Source organism: Rhopalosiphum padi, chromosome 3, assembly GCF_020882245.1.
Source record: "Rhopalosiphum padi isolate XX-2018 chromosome 3, ASM2088224v1, whole genome shotgun sequence".
Classification (NCBI taxonomy): domain Eukaryota; kingdom Metazoa; phylum Arthropoda; class Insecta; order Hemiptera; family Aphididae; genus Rhopalosiphum; species Rhopalosiphum padi.
The window spans coordinates 43,049,121-43,068,480 of record NC_083599.1 but is presented as its reverse complement, the minus strand read 5'-3'; the positions used below and the strand labels follow the sequence as shown (position 1 = coordinate 43,068,480).

General features: G+C 26.4%; 7 long non-coding RNA genes across 9 annotated transcripts in view; all 7 read right to left on the bottom strand.

Moving 5' to 3' along the window:
• LOC132924669 (uncharacterized) overlaps nt 1-19,360 on the bottom strand; it is a 113,580-nt gene that overhangs the window by 19,210 nt on the left and 75,010 nt on the right. The gene's annotated exons all lie outside the window — the stretch shown is intronic.
• On the bottom strand, nt 1,354-2,127 carry LOC132927202 (uncharacterized). The gene is made up of 2 exons (XR_009661669.1): nt 2,004-2,127; nt 1,354-1,531 (listed from the first exon to the last, which is right to left on the bottom strand). It is a non-coding gene; the product is annotated as an uncharacterized LOC132927202 (long non-coding RNA).
• LOC132927201 (uncharacterized) lies at nt 5,588-6,361 on the bottom strand. Its single transcript, XR_009661668.1, has 2 exons — nt 6,238-6,361; nt 5,588-5,765 (listed from the first exon to the last, which is right to left on the bottom strand). It is a non-coding gene; the product is annotated as an uncharacterized LOC132927201 (long non-coding RNA).
• LOC132927982 (uncharacterized) lies at nt 8,360-9,133 on the bottom strand. The gene is made up of 2 exons (XR_009661937.1): nt 9,010-9,133; nt 8,360-8,537 (listed from the first exon to the last, which is right to left on the bottom strand). It is a non-coding gene; the product is annotated as an uncharacterized LOC132927982 (long non-coding RNA).
• Nucleotides 11,132-11,905, bottom strand: LOC132927984 (uncharacterized). The gene is made up of 2 exons (XR_009661939.1): nt 11,782-11,905; nt 11,132-11,309 (listed from the first exon to the last, which is right to left on the bottom strand). It is a non-coding gene; the product is annotated as an uncharacterized LOC132927984 (long non-coding RNA).
• LOC132927983 (uncharacterized) lies at nt 13,904-14,677 on the bottom strand. The gene is made up of 2 exons (XR_009661938.1): nt 14,554-14,677; nt 13,904-14,081 (listed from the first exon to the last, which is right to left on the bottom strand). It is a non-coding gene; the product is annotated as an uncharacterized LOC132927983 (long non-coding RNA).
• Nucleotides 16,676-17,449, bottom strand: LOC132927986 (uncharacterized). Its single transcript, XR_009661940.1, has 2 exons — nt 17,326-17,449; nt 16,676-16,853 (listed from the first exon to the last, which is right to left on the bottom strand). It is a non-coding gene; the product is annotated as an uncharacterized LOC132927986 (long non-coding RNA).

Below are 19,360 nucleotides of genomic sequence, written 5' to 3'. Positions count from 1 at the left end.
TTAATCAGTTAAACATATATAATAATTGGAGAATGACTCGATAACTCAGTGCTTTATAAGCAGTTTAAAACATGAATTTTTGATATTCGTCAAAATGATCATATAAAATCATGTTTTTTAGTGTTTATGAAGTATCTGCTTAAATGAGATGTATGCAAGTTAATAATAATAAATTAGAATCATTTTCTTAATATAGTGGTCCAGGGTTCAAGAGATTATCTTGAGTATTGTTTGTTTTATAAGCAGATCAAAAAATAAATATTTAATATTCGTCAAGATTATCATATAAAATCATGTTTTAAAGTTTTAATGAAGTATCTGCTTAAATGAGATGTATGCAAGTTAATAATAATAAATTAGAATCATTTTCTTAATATAGTGGTCCAGGGTTCAAGAGATTATCTTGAGAATTGTTTGTTTTATAAGCAGATCAAAAAATAAATATTTAATATTCGTCAAGATTATCATATAAAATCATGTTTTAAAGTTTTAATGAAGTATCTGCTTAAATGAGATGTATGCAAGTTAATTATAACAAATTAGAATCATTTTCTTAATATTTTGGTCCAGGTTTCAAGAGATTAACTTGAGAATTGTTTGTTTTATAAGCAGATCAAAAAATAAATATTTAATATTCGTCAAATTTATCATATAAAATCATGTTTTATAGTGTTTATGTAAAATCTGCTTAAATGAGATGTATGCAAGTTAATAATAATAAATTAGAATCATTTTCTTAATATAGAGGTCCAGGTTTCAAGAGATTATCTTGAGAATTGTTTGTTTTATAAGCAGATCAAAAAATAAATATTTAATATTCGTCAAAATTATCATATAAAATCATGTTTTATAGTTTTAATGAAAAATCTGCTTAAATGAAATGTATGCAAGTTAATAATAACAAATTAGAATCATTTTCTTAATATAGTGGTCCAGCTTTCAAGAGATTAACTTGAGAATTGTTTGTTTTATAAGCAGTTCTAAATATAAATATTTAATATTCGTCAAAATTATCATATAAAATCATGTTTTATAGTGTTTATGAAGTATCTGCTTAAATGAAATGTATGCAAGTTAATAATAAATAATTAGAATCATTTTCTTAATATAGTGGTATAGGTTTCAAGAGATTTACTTGAGAAATTGTTTGTTTTATAAACAGTTAAAAAAATGAATTTTTAATATTCGTCAAAATTGTCATCGTAAAAAAGCATGTTTTATAGTGTTATAGAAGTATCAGCTTAAACGAAATGTATGCAAGTTACTAATGGTAACTCTTAAGAATGAAAATTACAAGTCAAAGGTGTTTACTAATATTTATTTCAGATTATTAACAAATCTCAATTGTTTCACTGCCATTAATTTACTGTCAATTATATTCAATAACCATTACACGCACATTACATAAACCCAATATTATTAGCAGTATCTTCTAGTCCATTTTCAGCATAGGATGTTGATACCTTCGTAAGTGGTAGAAATGTGAATTCATGTTTCTGCATGCCTTAAGTGATCTGACAAACATGTCCATCTGAAAAAATGTAGTAAGTTAATAATGTATAATTGTTAAAGAATAACTTGAGAATTCAGTATTTTATAAGCAGTTAAAAATATGAATATAAAATACGAGTCAAAATAATCATATACAAAACATGTTTTATAGTGTCTATGAAGTAACAGCTTAAATGAAATGTATGCAAATTAACAATGGTAAATTAGAATCATTTTCTTAATATAGTAGTCCAGGTTTCAAGATATTAACTTGATAATTGTAGGTTTTATAAGCAGTTAAAAATATAAATTTAAAATACGAGTCAAAATAATCATATAAAAACATGTTTTATAGTATTTATGAAGTATCAGCTTACATGATATATATGAAAGTTAGTAATGGTAAATAAGAATCATTTACTTAATCTAATGGTCTGGATTTCATGACACTAAGTTTTTGTTATACTGCAATTATGTTGCTATCAGTTACATTTAATTACCATTACACGTACATCGCATAAATCCAATATTATTATCAGTATCTTCTAGTCCGTTTTCAACATAGGATGTTGTAACTTTCTTATGTGGTAGAAATGGTAATTCATGTCTCAGCATGTCTTGAATGATCTGCTGTACCGCAATCTGAAAGAATTTACTCAGTTAAATATGTATAGTGGTTGGAGAATAACTTGAGAATACAGTGTTTTACAAGCAGTTCAAAGTATGACTTTGTAATATTTGTTTAAATTACCATGTAAAATCATGTCAACATTCAGAATATTAAATCATTTTTTATTGTGTTTATGAAGTTTCAGCTTAAATGTAATATTTGAATGTCAATTATGGAAAATTAGAATCATTTGCTTACAATCTAATGGTCAGGGTTTCATGACACTGATTTTTTTTTACACTACTATTAATTTAATATCAATTATATTCAATATCCATTACTCGTACTTTGCATAAAACTATTATTATTATCAGGATCGTCTAGTCCATTTTCAACGTAGGATGTTGAAACTTTCCCATGTGGTAGAAATGGTAATTCATGTCTCAATATGTCCTGAGTATATCTGGTGTACTGCCATCTAAAAAAAAATAGTAAGTTAAATATGTATAATGGTTGGATGATAAAATGTCACTACTAGATACCATAAGGAGAACGACAATTTTTATATGACAACTAGTACGTGGACAACACTGAGTAATTCAGAAGTGGAAACTATCAAAACATAAACTAACGGACAAACTTCATTTTTATACAAAATACATGAAAGGAATTTACAATTGAAACTTAAATACAAATACGAATGTAAAACTGCAAAACATGTATAACAGATGATAATAAATAATAATTATGATAAGCCATAAAAGATAGTACAAATATACCAGAATGTTTTGTAGAAGAAATTAAATGTATTATGAGTGTAACTAAAGAATACATTTGTACAACAACTGAAAATCGCTCCTTTTCAATACGAAAAAATGTTAAGTTGTATTATTGGTCAGAATTGACTTATAAAATCATATTTTATAGTTTTTATGAAGTAAAAATATCAGGTAAAATGAAAAAAGTGAAAGTTAAAAATTATAAATTAGAATCATTTTCTTGATCTAGTAGTCAAGGGTCAAGAAACTTACTTGTGTTAACTTCGGGCATAAAATATGAACAATTCGTTTATAATATCAAAAATCTTAATTAATAAATAACGAGTAGACTCAAAAGCTAAGTAAAAACAACGACCCGTTACGACACACAGCAGTACGGTGAACGCCACACAACTATCTAGTTTCTTTCTGAGGCGGTTCGGCCGACGGATGTCGTCCCTACTACGGCGACGCTCACGCCCTCTGTTGGTGTATACATTTAATAATTGACTGTTTTATAAGCAGATTAAAATAGGAATTCATAATATTTCTCAAACTTATCATATAAAAACATGTTTTATAGTGTTTATGAAGAATCAGCTAACATAATATCTATAGAAGTTAATAATAGTAAATAAGAATCATTTACTTAATATAATGGTCTGGATTTCATGACACTAACTTAAGAATTGAGTGTTTTATAAGCAGATAATAATTTAAATTTTTAATATTGGTAAAGATTATCATATAAAATCATGTTTATAGTGTTTATGAAGTATCTGCTTAAATGAAATGTATGCAAGTTAATAATGGTAAATTGGAGTAATTTTCTTAATATAGTCGTCCAGGTTTCAAGAGATTAACTTGAGAATTGTGGGTTTTATAAGCAGTTAAAAACATAAATATTTTATATTCGTCAAAATTATCATATAAAATCATGTTTATAGTGTTTATGAAGTATCTGCTTAAATGAAATGTATGCAAGTTAATAATAAATAATTAGAATCATTTTCTTAATATAGTGGTGTAGGTTTCAAGAGATTAACTTGAGAATTGTGGGTTTTATAAGCAGTTAAAAACATAAATATTTAATATTCGTCAAAATTATCATATAAAATCATGTTTTAAAGTTTTAATGAAGTATCTGCTTAAATGAGATGTATGCAAGTTAATTATAACAAATTAGAATCATTTTCTTAATATTTTGGTCCAGGTTTCAAGAGATAACCTTGAGAATTGTTTGTTTTATAAGCAGATCAAAAAATAAATATTTAATATTCGTCAAATTTATCATATAAAATCATGTTTTATAGTGTTTATGTAAAATCTGCTTAAATGAGATGTATGCAAGTTAATAATAATAAATTAGAATCATTTTCTTAATATATCGGTCCAGGTTTCAAGAGATTATCTTGAGAATTGTTTGTTTTATAAGCAGATCAAAAAATAAATATTTAATATTCGTCAAAATTATCATATAAAATCATGTTTTATAGTTTTAATGAAAAATCTGCTTAAATGAAATGTATGCAAGTTAATAATAACAAATTAGAATCATTTTCTTAATATAGTGGTCCAGCTTTCAAGAGATTAACTTGAGAATTGTTTGTTTTATAAGCAGATCAAAAAATAAATATTTAATATTCGTCAAATTTATCATATAAAATCATGTTTTATAGTGTTTATGAAAAATCTGCTTAAATGAGATGTATGCAAGTTAATAATAATAAATTAGAATCATTTTCTTAATATAGTGGTCCAGGGTTCAAGAGATTATCTTGAGAATTGTTTGTTTTATAAGCAGATCAAAAAATAAATATTTAATATGCGTCAAGATTATCATATAAAATCATGTTTTAAAGTTTTAATGAAGTATCTGCTTAAATGAGATGTATGCAAGTTAATTATAACAAATTAGAATCATTTTCTTAATATTTTGGTCCAGGTTTCAAGAGATTAACTTGAGAATTGTTTGTTTTATAAGCAGATCAAAAAATAAATATTTAATATTCGTCAAATTTATCATATAAAATCATGTTTTATAGTGTTTATGTAAAATCTGCTTAAATGAGATGTATGCAAGTTAATAATAATAAATTAGAATCATTTTCTTAATATAGAGGTCCAGGTTTCAAGAGATTATCTTGAGAATTGTTTGTTTTATAAGCAGATCAAAAAATAAATATTTAATATTCGTCAAAATTATCATATAAAATCATGTTTTATAGTTTTAATGAAAAATCTGCTTAAATGAAATGTATGCAAGTTAATAATAACAAATTAGAATCATTTTCTTAATATAGTGGTCCAGCTTTCAAGAGATTAACTTGAGAATTGTTTGTTTTATAAGCAGTTCTAAATATAAATATTTAATATTCGTCAAAATTATCATATAAAATCATGTTTTATAGTGTTTATGAAGTATCTGCTTAAATGAAATGTATGCAAGTTAATAATAAATAATTAGAATCATTTTCTTAATATAGTGGTATAGGTTTCAAGAGATTTACTTGAGAAATTGTTTGTTTTATAAACAGTTAAAAAAATGAATTTTTAATATTCGTCAAAATTGTCATCGTAAAAAAGCATGTTTTATAGTGTTATTGAAGTATCAGCTTAAACGAAATGTATGCAAGTTACTAATGGTAACTCTTAAGAATGAAAATTACAAGTCAAAGGTGTTTACTAATATTTATTTCAGATTATTAACAAATCTCAATTGTTTCACTGCCATTAATTTACTGTCAATTATATTCAATAACCATTACACGCACATTACATAAACCCAATATTATTAGCAGTATCTTCTAGTCCATTTTCAGCATAGGATGTTGATACCTTCGTAAGTGGTAGAAATGTGAATTCATGTTTCTGCATGCCTTAAGTGATCTGACAAACATGTCCATCTGAAAAAATGTAGTAAGTTAATAATGTATAATTGTTAAAGAATAACTTGAGAATTCAGTATTTTATAAGCAGTTAAAAATATGAATATAAAATACGAGTCAAAATAATCATATACAAAACATGTTTTATAGTGTCTATGAAGTAACAGCTTAAATGAAATGTATGCAAATTAACAATGGTAAATTAGAATCATTTTCTTAATATAGTGGTCCAGGTTTCAAGATATTAACTTGATAATTGTAGGTTTTATAAGCAGTTAAAAATATAAATTTAAAATACGAGTCAAAATAATCATATAAAAACATGTTTTATAGTATTTATGAAGTATCAGCTTACATGATATATATGAAAGTTAGTAATGGTAAATAAGAATCATTTACTTAATCTAATGGTCTGGATTTCATGACACTAAGTTTTTGTTATACTGCAATTATGTTGCTATCAGTTACATTTAATTACCATTACACGTACATCGCATAAATCCAATATTATTATCAGTATCTTCTAGTCCGTTTTCAACATAGGATGTTGTAACTTTCTTATGTGGTAGAAATGGTAATTCATGTCTCAGCATGTCTTGAATGATCTGCTGTACCGCAATCTGAAAGAATTTACTCAGTTAAATATGTATAGTGGTTGGAGAATAACTTGAGAATACAGTGTTTTACAAGCAGTTCAAAGTATGACTTTGTAATATTTGTTTAAATTACCATGTAAAATCATGTCAACATTCAGAATATTAAATCATTTTTTATTGTGTTTATGAAGTTTCAGCTTAAATGTAATATTTGAATGTCAATTATGGAAAATTAGAATCATTTGCTTACAATCTAATGGTCAGGGTTTCATGACACTGATTTTTTTTTACACTACTATTAATTTAATATCAATTATATTCAATATCCATTACTCGTACTTTGCATAAAACTATTATTATTATCAGGATCGTCTAGTCCATTTTCAACGTAGGATGTTGAAACTTTCCCATGTGGTAGAAATGGTAATTCATGTCTCAATATGTCCTGAGTATATCTGGTGTACTGCCATCTAAAAAAAAATAGTAAGTTAAATATGTATAATGGTTGGATGATAAAATGTCACTACTAGATACCATAAGGAGAACGACAATTTTTATATGACAACTAGTACGTGGACAACACTGAGTAATTCAGAAGTGGAAACTATCAAAACATAAACTAACGGACAAACTTCATTTTTATACAAAATACATGAAAGGAATTTACAATTGAAACTTAAATACAAATACGAATGTAAAACTGCAAAACATGTATAACAGATGATAATAAATAATAATTATGATAAGCCATAAAAGATAGTACAAATATACCAGAATGTTTTGTAGAAGAAATTCAAATGTATTATGAGTGTAACTAAAGAATACATTTGTACAACAACTGTAAATCGCTCCTTTTCAATACGAAAAAATGTTAAGTTGTATTATTGGTCAGAATTGACTTATAAAATCATATTTTATAGTTTTTATGAAGTAAAAATATCAGGTAAAATGAAAAAAGTGAAAGTTAAGAATTATAAATTAGAATCATTTTCTTGATCTAGTAGTCAAGGGTCAAGAAACTTACTTGTGTTAACTTCGGGCATAAAATATGAACAATTCGTTTATAATATCAAAAATCTTAATTAATAAATAACGAGTAGACTCAAAAGCTAAGTAAAAACAACGACCCGTTACGACACACAGCAGTACGGTGAACGCCACACAACTATCTAGTTTCTTTCTGAGGCGGTTCGGCCGACGGATGTCGTCCCTACTACGGCGACGCTCACGCCCTCTGTTGGTGTATACATTTAATAATTGACTGTTTTATAAGCAGATTAAAATAGGAATTCATAATATTTCTCAAACTTATCATATAAAAACATGTTTTATAGTGTTTATGAAGAATCAGCTAACATAATATCTATAGAAGTTAATAATAGTAAATAAGAATCATTTACTTAATATAATGGTCTGGATTTCATGACACTAACTTAAGAATTGAGTGTTTTATAAGCAGATAATAATTTGAATTTTTAATATTGGTAAAGATTATCATATAAAATCATGTTTATAGTGTTTATGAAGTATCTGCTTAAATGAAATGTATGCAAGTTAATAATGGTAAATTGGAGTAATTTTCTTAATATAGTCGTCCAGGTTTCAAGAGATTAACTTGAGAATTGTGGGTTTTATAAGCAGTTAAAAACATAAATATTTTATATTCGTCAAAATTATCATATAAAATCATGTTTTATAGTGTTTATGAAGTATCTGCTTAAATGAAATGTATGCAAGTTAATAATAAATAATTAGAATCATTTTCTTAATATAGTGGTATAGGTTTCAAGAGATTTACTTGAGAAATTGTTTGTTTTATAAACAGTTAAAAAAATGAATTTTTAATATTCGTCAAAATTGTCATCGTAAAAAAGCATGTTTTATAGTGTTATTGAAGTATCAGCTTAAACGAAATGTATGCAAGTTACTAATGGTAACTCTTAAGAATGAAAATTACAAGTCAAAGGTGTTTACTAATATTTATTTCAGATTATTAACAAATCTCAATTGTTTCACTGCCATTAATTTACTGTCAATTATATTCAATAACCATTACACGCACATTACATAAACCCAATATTATTAGCAGTATCTTCTAGTCCATTTTCAGCATAGGATGTTGATACCTTCGTAAGTGGTAGAAATGTGAATTCATGTTTCTGCATGCCTTAAGTGATCTGACAAACATGTCCATCTGAAAAAATGTAGTAAGTTAATAATGTATAATTGTTAAAGAATAACTTGAGAATTCAGTATTTTATAAGCAGTTAAAAATATGAATATAAAATACGAGTCAAAATAATCATATACAAAACATGTTTTATAGTGTCTATGAAGTAACAGCTTAAATGAAATGTATGCAAATTAACAATGGTAAATTAGAATCATTTTCTTAATATAGTGGTCCAGGTTTCAAGATATTAACTTGATAATTGTAGGTTTTATAAGCAGTTAAAAATATAAATTTAAAATACGAGTCAAAATAATCATATAAAAACATGTTTTATAGTATTTATGAAGTATCAGCTTACATGATATATATGAAAGTTAGTAATGGTAAATAAGAATCATTTACTTAATCTAATGGTCTGGATTTCATGACACTAAGTTTTTGTTATACTGCAATTATGTTGCTATCAGTTACATTTAATTACCATTACACGTACATCGCATAAATCCAATATTATTATCAGTATCTTCTAGTCCGTTTTCAACATAGGATGTTGTAACTTTCTTATGTGGTAGAAATGGTAATTCATGTCTCAGCATGTCTTGAATGATCTGCTGTACCGCAATCTGAAAGAATTTACTCAGTTAAATATGTATAGTGGTTGGAGAATAACTTGAGAATACAGTGTTTTACAAGCAGTTCAAAGTATGACTTTGTAATATTTGTTTAAATTACCATGTAAAATCATGTCAACATTCAGAATATTAAATCATTTTTTATTGTGTTTATGAAGTTTCAGCTTAAATGTAATATTTGAATGTCAATTATGGAAAATTAGAATCATTTGCTTACAATCTAATGGTCAGGGTTTCATGACACTGATTTTTTTTTACACTACTATTAATTTAATATCAATTATATTCAATATCCATTACTCGTACTTTGCATAAAACTATTATTATTATCAGGATCGTCTAGTCCATTTTCAACGTAGGATGTTGAAACTTTCCCATGTGGTAGAAATGGTAATTCATGTCTCAATATGTCCTGAGTATATCTGGTGTACTGCCATCTAAAAAAAAATAGTAAGTTAAATATGTATAATGGTTGGATGATAAAATGTCACTACTAGATACCATAAGGAGAACGACAATTTTTATATGACAACTAGTACGTGGACAACACTGAGTAATTCAGAAGTGGAAACTATCAAAACATAAACTAACGGACAAACTTCATTTTTATACAAAATACATGAAAGGAATTTACAATTGAAACTTAAATACAAATACGAATGTAAAACTGCAAAACATGTATAACAGATGATAATAAATAATAATTATGATAAGCCATAAAAGATAGTACAAATATACCAGAATGTTTTGTAGAAGAAATTCAAATGTATTATGAGTGTAACTAAAGAATACATTTGTACAACAACTGTAAATCGCTCCTTTTCAATACGAAAAAATGTTAAGTTGTATTATTGGTCAGAATTGACTTATAAAATCATATTTTATAGTTTTTATGAAGTAAAAATATCAGGTAAAATGAAAAAAGTGAAAGTTAAGAATTATAAATTAGAATCATTTTCTTGATCTAGTAGTCAAGGGTCAAGAAACTTACTTGTGTTAACTTCGGGCATAAAATATGAACAATTCGTTTATAATATCAAAAATCTTAATTAATAAATAACGAGTAGACTCAAAAGCTAAGTAAAAACAACGACCCGTTACGACACACAGCAGTACGGTGAACGCCACACAACTATCTAGTTTCTTTCTGAGGCGGTTCGGCCGACGGATGTCGTCCCTACTACGGCGACGCTCACGCCCTCTGTTGGTGTATACATTTAATAATTGACTGTTTTATAAGCAGATTAAAATAGGAATTCATAATATTTCTCAAACTTATCATATAAAAACATGTTTTATAGTGTTTATGAAGAATCAGCTAACATAATATCTATAGAAGTTAATAATAGTAAATAAGAATCATTTACTTAATATAATGGTCTGGATTTCATGACACTAACTTAAGAATTGAGTGTTTTATAAGCAGATAATAATTTGAATTTTTAATATTGGTAAAGATTATCATATAAAATCATGTTTATAGTGTTTATGAAGTATCTGCTTAAATGAAATGTATGCAAGTTAATAATGGTAAATTGGAGTAATTTTCTTAATATAGTCGTCCAGGTTTCAAGAGATTAACTTGAGAATTGTGGGTTTTATAAGCAGTTAAAAACATAAATATTTTATATTCGTCAAAATTATCATATAAAATCATGTTTTATAGTGTTTATGAAGTATCTGCTTAAATGAAATGTATGCAAGTTAATAATAAATAATTAGAATCATTTTCTTAATATAGTGGTATAGGTTTCAAGAGATTTACTTGAGAAATTGTTTGTTTTATAAACAGTTAAAAAAATGAATTTTTAATATTCGTCAAAATTGTCATCGTAAAAAAGCATGTTTTATAGTGTTATTGAAGTATCAGCTTAAACGAAATGTATGCAAGTTACTAATGGTAACTCTTAAGAATGAAAATTACAAGTCAAAGGTGTTTACTAATATTTATTTCAGATTATTAACAAATCTCAATTGTTTCACTGCCATTAATTTACTGTCAATTATATTCAATAACCATTACACGCACATTACATAAACCCAATATTATTAGCAGTATCTTCTAGTCCATTTTCAGCATAGGATGTTGATACCTTCGTAAGTGGTAGAAATGTGAATTCATGTTTCTGCATGCCTTAAGTGATCTGACAAACATGTCCATCTGAAAAAATGTAGTAAGTTAATAATGTATAATTGTTAAAGAATAACTTGAGAATTCAGTATTTTATAAGCAGTTAAAAATATGAATATAAAATACGAGTCAAAATAATCATATACAAAACATGTTTTATAGTGTCTATGAAGTAACAGCTTAAATGAAATGTATGCAAATTAACAATGGTAAATTAGAATCATTTTCTTAATATAGTGGTCCAGGTTTCAAGATATTAACTTGATAATTGTAGGTTTTATAAGCAGTTAAAAATATAAATTTAAAATACGAGTCAAAATAATCATATAAAAACATGTTTTATAGTATTTATGAAGTATCAGCTTACATGATATATATGAAAGTTAGTAATGGTAAATAAGAATCATTTACTTAATCTAATGGTCTGGATTTCATGACACTAAGTTTTTGTTATACTGCAATTATGTTGCTATCAGTTACATTTAATTACCATTACACGTACATCGCATAAATCCAATATTATTATCAGTATCTTCTAGTCCGTTTTCAACATAGGATGTTGTAACTTTCTTATGTGGTAGAAATGGTAATTCATGTCTCAGCATGTCTTGAATGATCTGCTGTACCGCAATCTGAAAGAATTTACTCAGTTAAATATGTATAGTGGTTGGAGAATAACTTGAGAATACAGTGTTTTACAAGCAGTTCAAAGTATGACTTTGTAATATTTGTTTAAATTACCATGTAAAATCATGTCAACATTCAGAATATTAAATCATTTTTTATTGTGTTTATGAAGTTTCAGCTTAAATGTAATATTTGAATGTCAATTATGGAAAATTAGAATCATTTGCTTACAATCTAATGGTCAGGGTTTCATGACACTGATTTTTTTTTACACTACTATTAATTTAATATCAATTATATTCAATATCCATTACTCGTACTTTGCATAAAACTATTATTATTATCAGGATCGTCTAGTCCATTTTCAACGTAGGATGTTGAAACTTTCCCATGTGGTAGAAATGGTAATTCATGTCTCAATATGTCCTGAGTATATCTGGTGTACTGCCATCTAAAAAAAAATAGTAAGTTAAATATGTATAATGGTTGGATGATAAAATGTCACTACTAGATACCATAAGGAGAACGACAATTTTTATATGACAACTAGTACGTGGACAACACTGAGTAATTCAGAAGTGGAAACTATCAAAACATAAACTAACGGACAAACTTCATTTTTATACAAAATACATGAAAGGAATTTACAATTGAAACTTAAATACAAATACGAATGTAAAACTGCAAAACATGTATAACAGATGATAATAAATAATAATTATGATAAGCCATAAAAGATAGTACAAATATACCAGAATGTTTTGTAGAAGAAATTCAAATGTATTATGAGTGTAACTAAAGAATACATTTGTACAACAACTGTAAATCGCTCCTTTTCAATACGAAAAAATGTTAAGTTGTATTATTGGTCAGAATTGACTTATAAAATCATATTTTATAGTTTTTATGAAGTAAAAATATCAGGTAAAATGAAAAAAGTGAAAGTTAAGAATTATAAATTAGAATCATTTTCTTGATCTAGTAGTCAAGGGTCAAGAAACTTACTTGTGTTAACTTCGGGCATAAAATATGAACAATTCGTTTATAATATCAAAAATCTTAATTAATAAATAACGAGTAGACTCAAAAGCTAAGTAAAAACAACGACCCGTTACGACACACAGCAGTACGGTGAACGCCACACAACTATCTAGTTTCTTTCTGAGGCGGTTCGGCCGACGGATGTCGTCCCTACTACGGCGACGCTCACGCCCTCTGTTGGTGTATACATTTAATAATTGACTGTTTTATAAGCAGATTAAAATAGGAATTCATAATATTTCTCAAACTTATCATATAAAAACATGTTTTATAGTGTTTATGAAGAATCAGCTAACATAATATCTATAGAAGTTAATAATAGTAAATAAGAATCATTTACTTAATATAATGGTCTGGATTTCATGACACTAACTTAAGAATTGAGTGTTTTATAAGCAGATAATAATTTGAATTTTTAATATTGGTAAAGATTATCATATAAAATCATGTTTATAGTGTTTATGAAGTATCTGCTTAAATGAAATGTATGCAAGTTAATAATGGTAAATTGGAGTAATTTTCTTAATATAGTCGTCCAGGTTTCAAGAGATTAACTTGAGAATTGTGGGTTTTATAAGCAGTTAAAAACATAAATATTTTATATTCGTCAAAATTATCATATAAAATCATGTTTTATAGTGTTTATGAAGTATCTGCTTAAATGAAATGTATGCAAGTTAATAATAAATAATTAGAATCATTTTCTTAATATAGTGGTATAGGTTTCAAGAGATTTACTTGAGAAATTGTTTGTTTTATAAACAGTTAAAAAAATGAATTTTTAATATTCGTCAAAATTGTCATCGTAAAAAAGCATGTTTTATAGTGTTATTGAAGTATCAGCTTAAACGAAATGTATGCAAGTTACTAATGGTAACTCTTAAGAATGAAAATTACAAGTCAAAGGTGTTTACTAATATTTATTTCAGATTATTAACAAATCTCAATTGTTTCACTGCCATTAATTTACTGTCAATTATATTCAATAACCATTACACGCACATTACATAAACCCAATATTATTAGCAGTATCTTCTAGTCCATTTTCAGCATAGGATGTTGATACCTTCGTAAGTGGTAGAAATGTGAATTCATGTTTCTGCATGCCTTAAGTGATCTGACAAACATGTCCATCTGAAAAAATGTAGTAAGTTAATAATGTATAATTGTTAAAGAATAACTTGAGAATTCAGTATTTTATAAGCAGTTAAAAATATGAATATAAAATACGAGTCAAAATAATCATATACAAAACATGTTTTATAGTGTCTATGAAGTAACAGCTTAAATGAAATGTATGCAAATTAACAATGGTAAATTAGAATCATTTTCTTAATATAGTGGTCCAGGTTTCAAGATATTAACTTGATAATTGTAGGTTTTATAAGCAGTTAAAAATATAAATTTAAAATACGAGTCAAAATAATCATATAAAAACATGTTTTATAGTATTTATGAAGTATCAGCTTACATGATATATATGAAAGTTAGTAATGGTAAATAAGAATCATTTACTTAATCTAATGGTCTGGATTTCATGACACTAAGTTTTTGTTATACTGCAATTATGTTGCTATCAGTTACATTTAATTACCATTACACGTACATCGCATAAATCCAATATTATTATCAGTATCTTCTAGTCCGTTTTCAACATAGGATGTTGTAACTTTCTTATGTGGTAGAAATGGTAATTCATGTCTCAGCATGTCTTGAATGATCTGCTGTACCGCAATCTGAAAGAATTTACTCAGTTAAATATGTATAGTGGTTGGAGAATAACTTGAGAATACAGTGTTTTACAAGCAGTTCAAAGTATGACTTTGTAATATTTGTTTAAATTACCATGTAAAATCATGTCAACATTCAGAATATTAAATCATTTTTTATTGTGTTTATGAAGTTTCAGCTTAAATGTAATATTTGAATGTCAATTATGGAAAATTAGAATCATTTGCTTACAATCTAATGGTCAGGGTTTCATGACACTGATTTTTTTTTACACTACTATTAATTTAATATCAATTATATTCAATATCCATTACTCGTACTTTGCATAAAACTATTATTATTATCAGGATCGTCTAGTCCATTTTCAACGTAGGATGTTGAAACTTTCCCATGTGGTAGAAATGGTAATTCATGTCTCAATATGTCCTGAGTATATCTGGTGTACTGCCATCTAAAAAAAAATAGTAAGTTAAATATGTATAATGGTTGGATGATAAAATGTCACTACTAGATACCATAAGGAGAACGACAATTTTTATATGACAACTAGTACGTGGACAACACTGAGTAATTCAGAAGTGGAAACTATCAAAACATAAACTAACGGACAAACTTCATTTTTATACAAAATACATGAAAGGAATTTACAATTGAAACTTAAATACAAATACGAATGTAAAACTGCAAAACATGTATAACAGATGATAATAAATAATAATTATGATAAGCCATAAAAGATAGTACAAATATACCAGAATGTTTTGTAGAAGAAATTCAAATGTATTATGAGTGTAACTAAAGAATACATTTGTACAACAACTGTAAATCGCTCCTTTTCAATACGAAAAAATGTTAAGTTGTATTATTGGTCAGAATTGACTTATAAAATCATATTTTATAGTTTTTATGAAGTAAAAATATCAGGTAAAATGAAAAAAGTGAAAGTTAAGAATTATAAATTAGAATCATTTTCTTGATCTAGTAGTCAAGGGTCAAGAAACTTACTTGTGTTAACTTCGGGCATAAAATATGAACAATTCGTTTATAATATCAAAAATCTTAATTAATAAATAACGAGTAGACTCAAAAGCTAAGTAAAAACAACGACCCGTTACGACACACAGCAGTACGGTGAACGCCACACAACTATCTAGTTTCTTTCTGAGGCGGTTCGGCCGACGGATGTCGTCCCTACTACGGCGACGCTCACGCCCTCTGTTGGTGTATACATTTAATAATTGACTGTTTTATAAGCAGATTAAAATAGGAATTCATAATATTTCTCAAACTTATCATATAAAAACATGTTTTATAGTGTTTATGAAGAATCAGCTAACATAATATCTATAGAAGTTAATAATAGTAAATAAGAATCATTTACTTAATATAATGGTCTGGATTTCATGACACTAACTTAAGAATTGAGTGTTTTATAAGCAGATAATAATTTGAATTTTTAATATTGGTAAAGATTATCATATAAAATCATGTTTATAGTGTTTATGAAGTATCTGCTTAAATGAAATGTATGCAAGTTAATAATGGTAAATTGGAGTAATTTTCTTAATATAGTCGTCCAGGTTTCAAGAGATTAACTTGAGAATTGTGGGTTTTATAAGCAGTTAAAAACATAAATATTTTATATTCGTCAAAATTATCATATAAAATCATGTTTTATAGTGTTTATGAAGTATCTGCTTAAATGAAATGTATGCAAGTTAATAATAAATAATTAGAATCATTTTCTTAATATAGTGGTATAGGTTTCAAGAGATTTACTTGAGAAATTGTTTGTTTTATAAACAGTTAAAAAAATGAATTTTTAATATTCGTCAAAATTGTCATCGTAAAAAAGCATGTTTTATAGTGTTATTGAAGTATCAGCTTAAACGAAATGTATGCAAGTTACTAATGGTAACTCTTAAGAATGAAAATTACAAGTCAAAGGTGTTTACTAATATTTATTTCAGATTATTAACAAATCTCAATTGTTTCACTGCCATTAATTTACTGTCAATTATATTCAATAACCATTACACGCACATTACATAAACCCAATATTATTAGCAGTATCTTCTAGTCCATTTTCAGCATAGGATGTTGATACCTTCGTAAGTGGTAGAAATGTGAATTCATGTTTCTGCATGCCTTAAGTGATCTGACAAACATGTCCATCTGAAAAAATGTAGTAAGTTAATAATGTATAATTGTTAAAGAATAACTTGAGAATTCAGTATTTTATAAGCAGTTAAAAATATGAATATAAAATACGAGTCAAAATAATCATATACAAAACATGTTTTATAGTGTCTATGAAGTAACAGCTTAAATGAAATGTATGCAAATTAACAATGGTAAATTAGAATCATTTTCTTAATATAGTGGTCCAGGTTTCAAGATATTAACTTGATAATTGTAGGTTTTATAAGCAGTTAAAAATATAAATTTAAAATACGAGTCAAAATAATCATATAAAAACATGTTTTATAGTATTTATGAAGTATCAGCTTACATGATATATATGAAAGTTAGTAATGGTAAATAAGAATCATTTACTTAATCTAATGGTCTGGATTTCATGACACTAAGTTTTTGTTATACTGCAATTATGTTGCTATCAGTTACATTTAATTACCATTACACGTACATCGCATAAATCCAATATTATTATCAGTATCTTCTAGTCCGTTTTCAACATAGGATGTTGTAACTTTCTTATGTGGTAGAAATGGTAATTCATGTCTCAGCATGTCTTGAATGATCTGCTGTACCGCAATCTGAAAGAATTTACTCAGTTAAATATGTATAGTGGTTGGAGAATAACTTGAGAATACAGTGTTTTACAAGCAGTTCAAAGTATGACTTTGTAATATTTGTTTAAATTACCATGTAAAATCATGTCAACATTCAGAATATTAAATCATTTTTTATTGTGTTTATGAAGTTTCAGCTTAAATGTAATATTTGAATGTCAATTATGGAAAATTAGAATCATTTGCTTACAATCTAATGGTCAGGGTTTCATGACACTGATTTTTTTTTACACTACTATTAATTTAATATCAATTATATTCAATATCCATTACTCGTACTTTGCATAAAACTATTATTATTATCAGGATCGTCTAGTCCATTTTCAACGTAGGATGTTGAAACTTTCCCATGTGGTAGAAATGGTAATTCATGTCTCAATATGTCCTGAGTATATCTGGTGTACTGCCATCTAAAAAAAAATAGTAAGTTAAATATGTATAATGGTTGGATGATAAAATGTCACTACTAGATACCATAAGGAGAACGACAATTTTTATATGACAACTAGTACGTGGACAACACTGAGTAATTCAGAAGTGGAAACTATCAAAACATAAACTAACGGACAAACTTCATTTTTATACAAAATACATGAAAGGAATTTACAATTGAAACTTAAATACAAATACGAATGTAAAACTGCAAAACATGTATAACAGATGATAATAAATAATAATTATGATAAGCCATAAAAGATAGTACAAATATACCAGAATGTTTTGTAGAAGAAATTCAAATGTATTATGAGTGTAACTAAAGAATACATTTGTACAACAACTGTAAATCGCTCCTTTTCAATACGAAAAAATGTTAAGTTGTATTATTGGTCAGAATTGACTTATAAAATCATATTTTATAGTTTTTATGAAGTAAAAATATCAGGTAAAATGAAAAAAGTGAAAGTTAAGAATTATAAATTAGAATCATTTTCTTGATCTAGTAGTCAAGGGTCAAGAAACTTACTTGTGTTAACTTCGGGCATAAAATATGAACAATTCGTTTATAATATCAAAAATCTTAATTAATAAATAACGAGTAGACTCAAAAGCTAAGTAAAAACAACGACCCGTTACGACACACAGCAGTACGGTGAACGCCACACAACTATCTAGTTTCTTTCTGAGGCGGTTCGGCCGACGGATGTCGTCCCTACTACGGCGACGCTCACGCCCTCTGTTGGTGTATACATTTAATAATTGACTGTTTTATAAGCAGATTAAAATAGGAATTCATAATATTTCTCAAACTTATCATATAAAAACATGTTTTATAGTGTTTATGAAGAATCAGCTAACATAATATCTATAGAAGTTAATAATAGTAAATAAGAATCATTTACTTAATATAATGGTCTGGATTTCATGACACTAACTTAAGAATTGAGTGTTTTATAAGCAGATAATAATTTGAATTTTTAATATTGGTAAAGATTATCATATAAAATCATGTTTATAGTGTTTATGAAGTATCTGCTTAAATGAAATGTATGCAAGTTAATAATGGTAAATTGGAGTAATTTTCTTAATATAGTCGTCCAGGTTTCAAGAGATTAACTTGAGAATTGTGGGTTTTATAAGCAGTTAAAAACATAAATATTTTATATTCGTCAAAATTATCATATAAAATCATGTTTTATAGTGTTTATGAAGTATCTGCTTAAATGAAATGTATGCAAGTTAATAATAAATAATTAGAATCATTTTCTTAATATAGTGGTATAGGTTTCAAGAGATTTACTTGAGAAATTGTTTGTTTTATAAACAGTTAAAAAAATGAATTTTTAATATTCGTCAAAATTGTCATCGTAAAAAAGCATGTTTTATAGTGTTATTGAAGTATCAGCTTAAACGAAATGTATGCAAGTTACT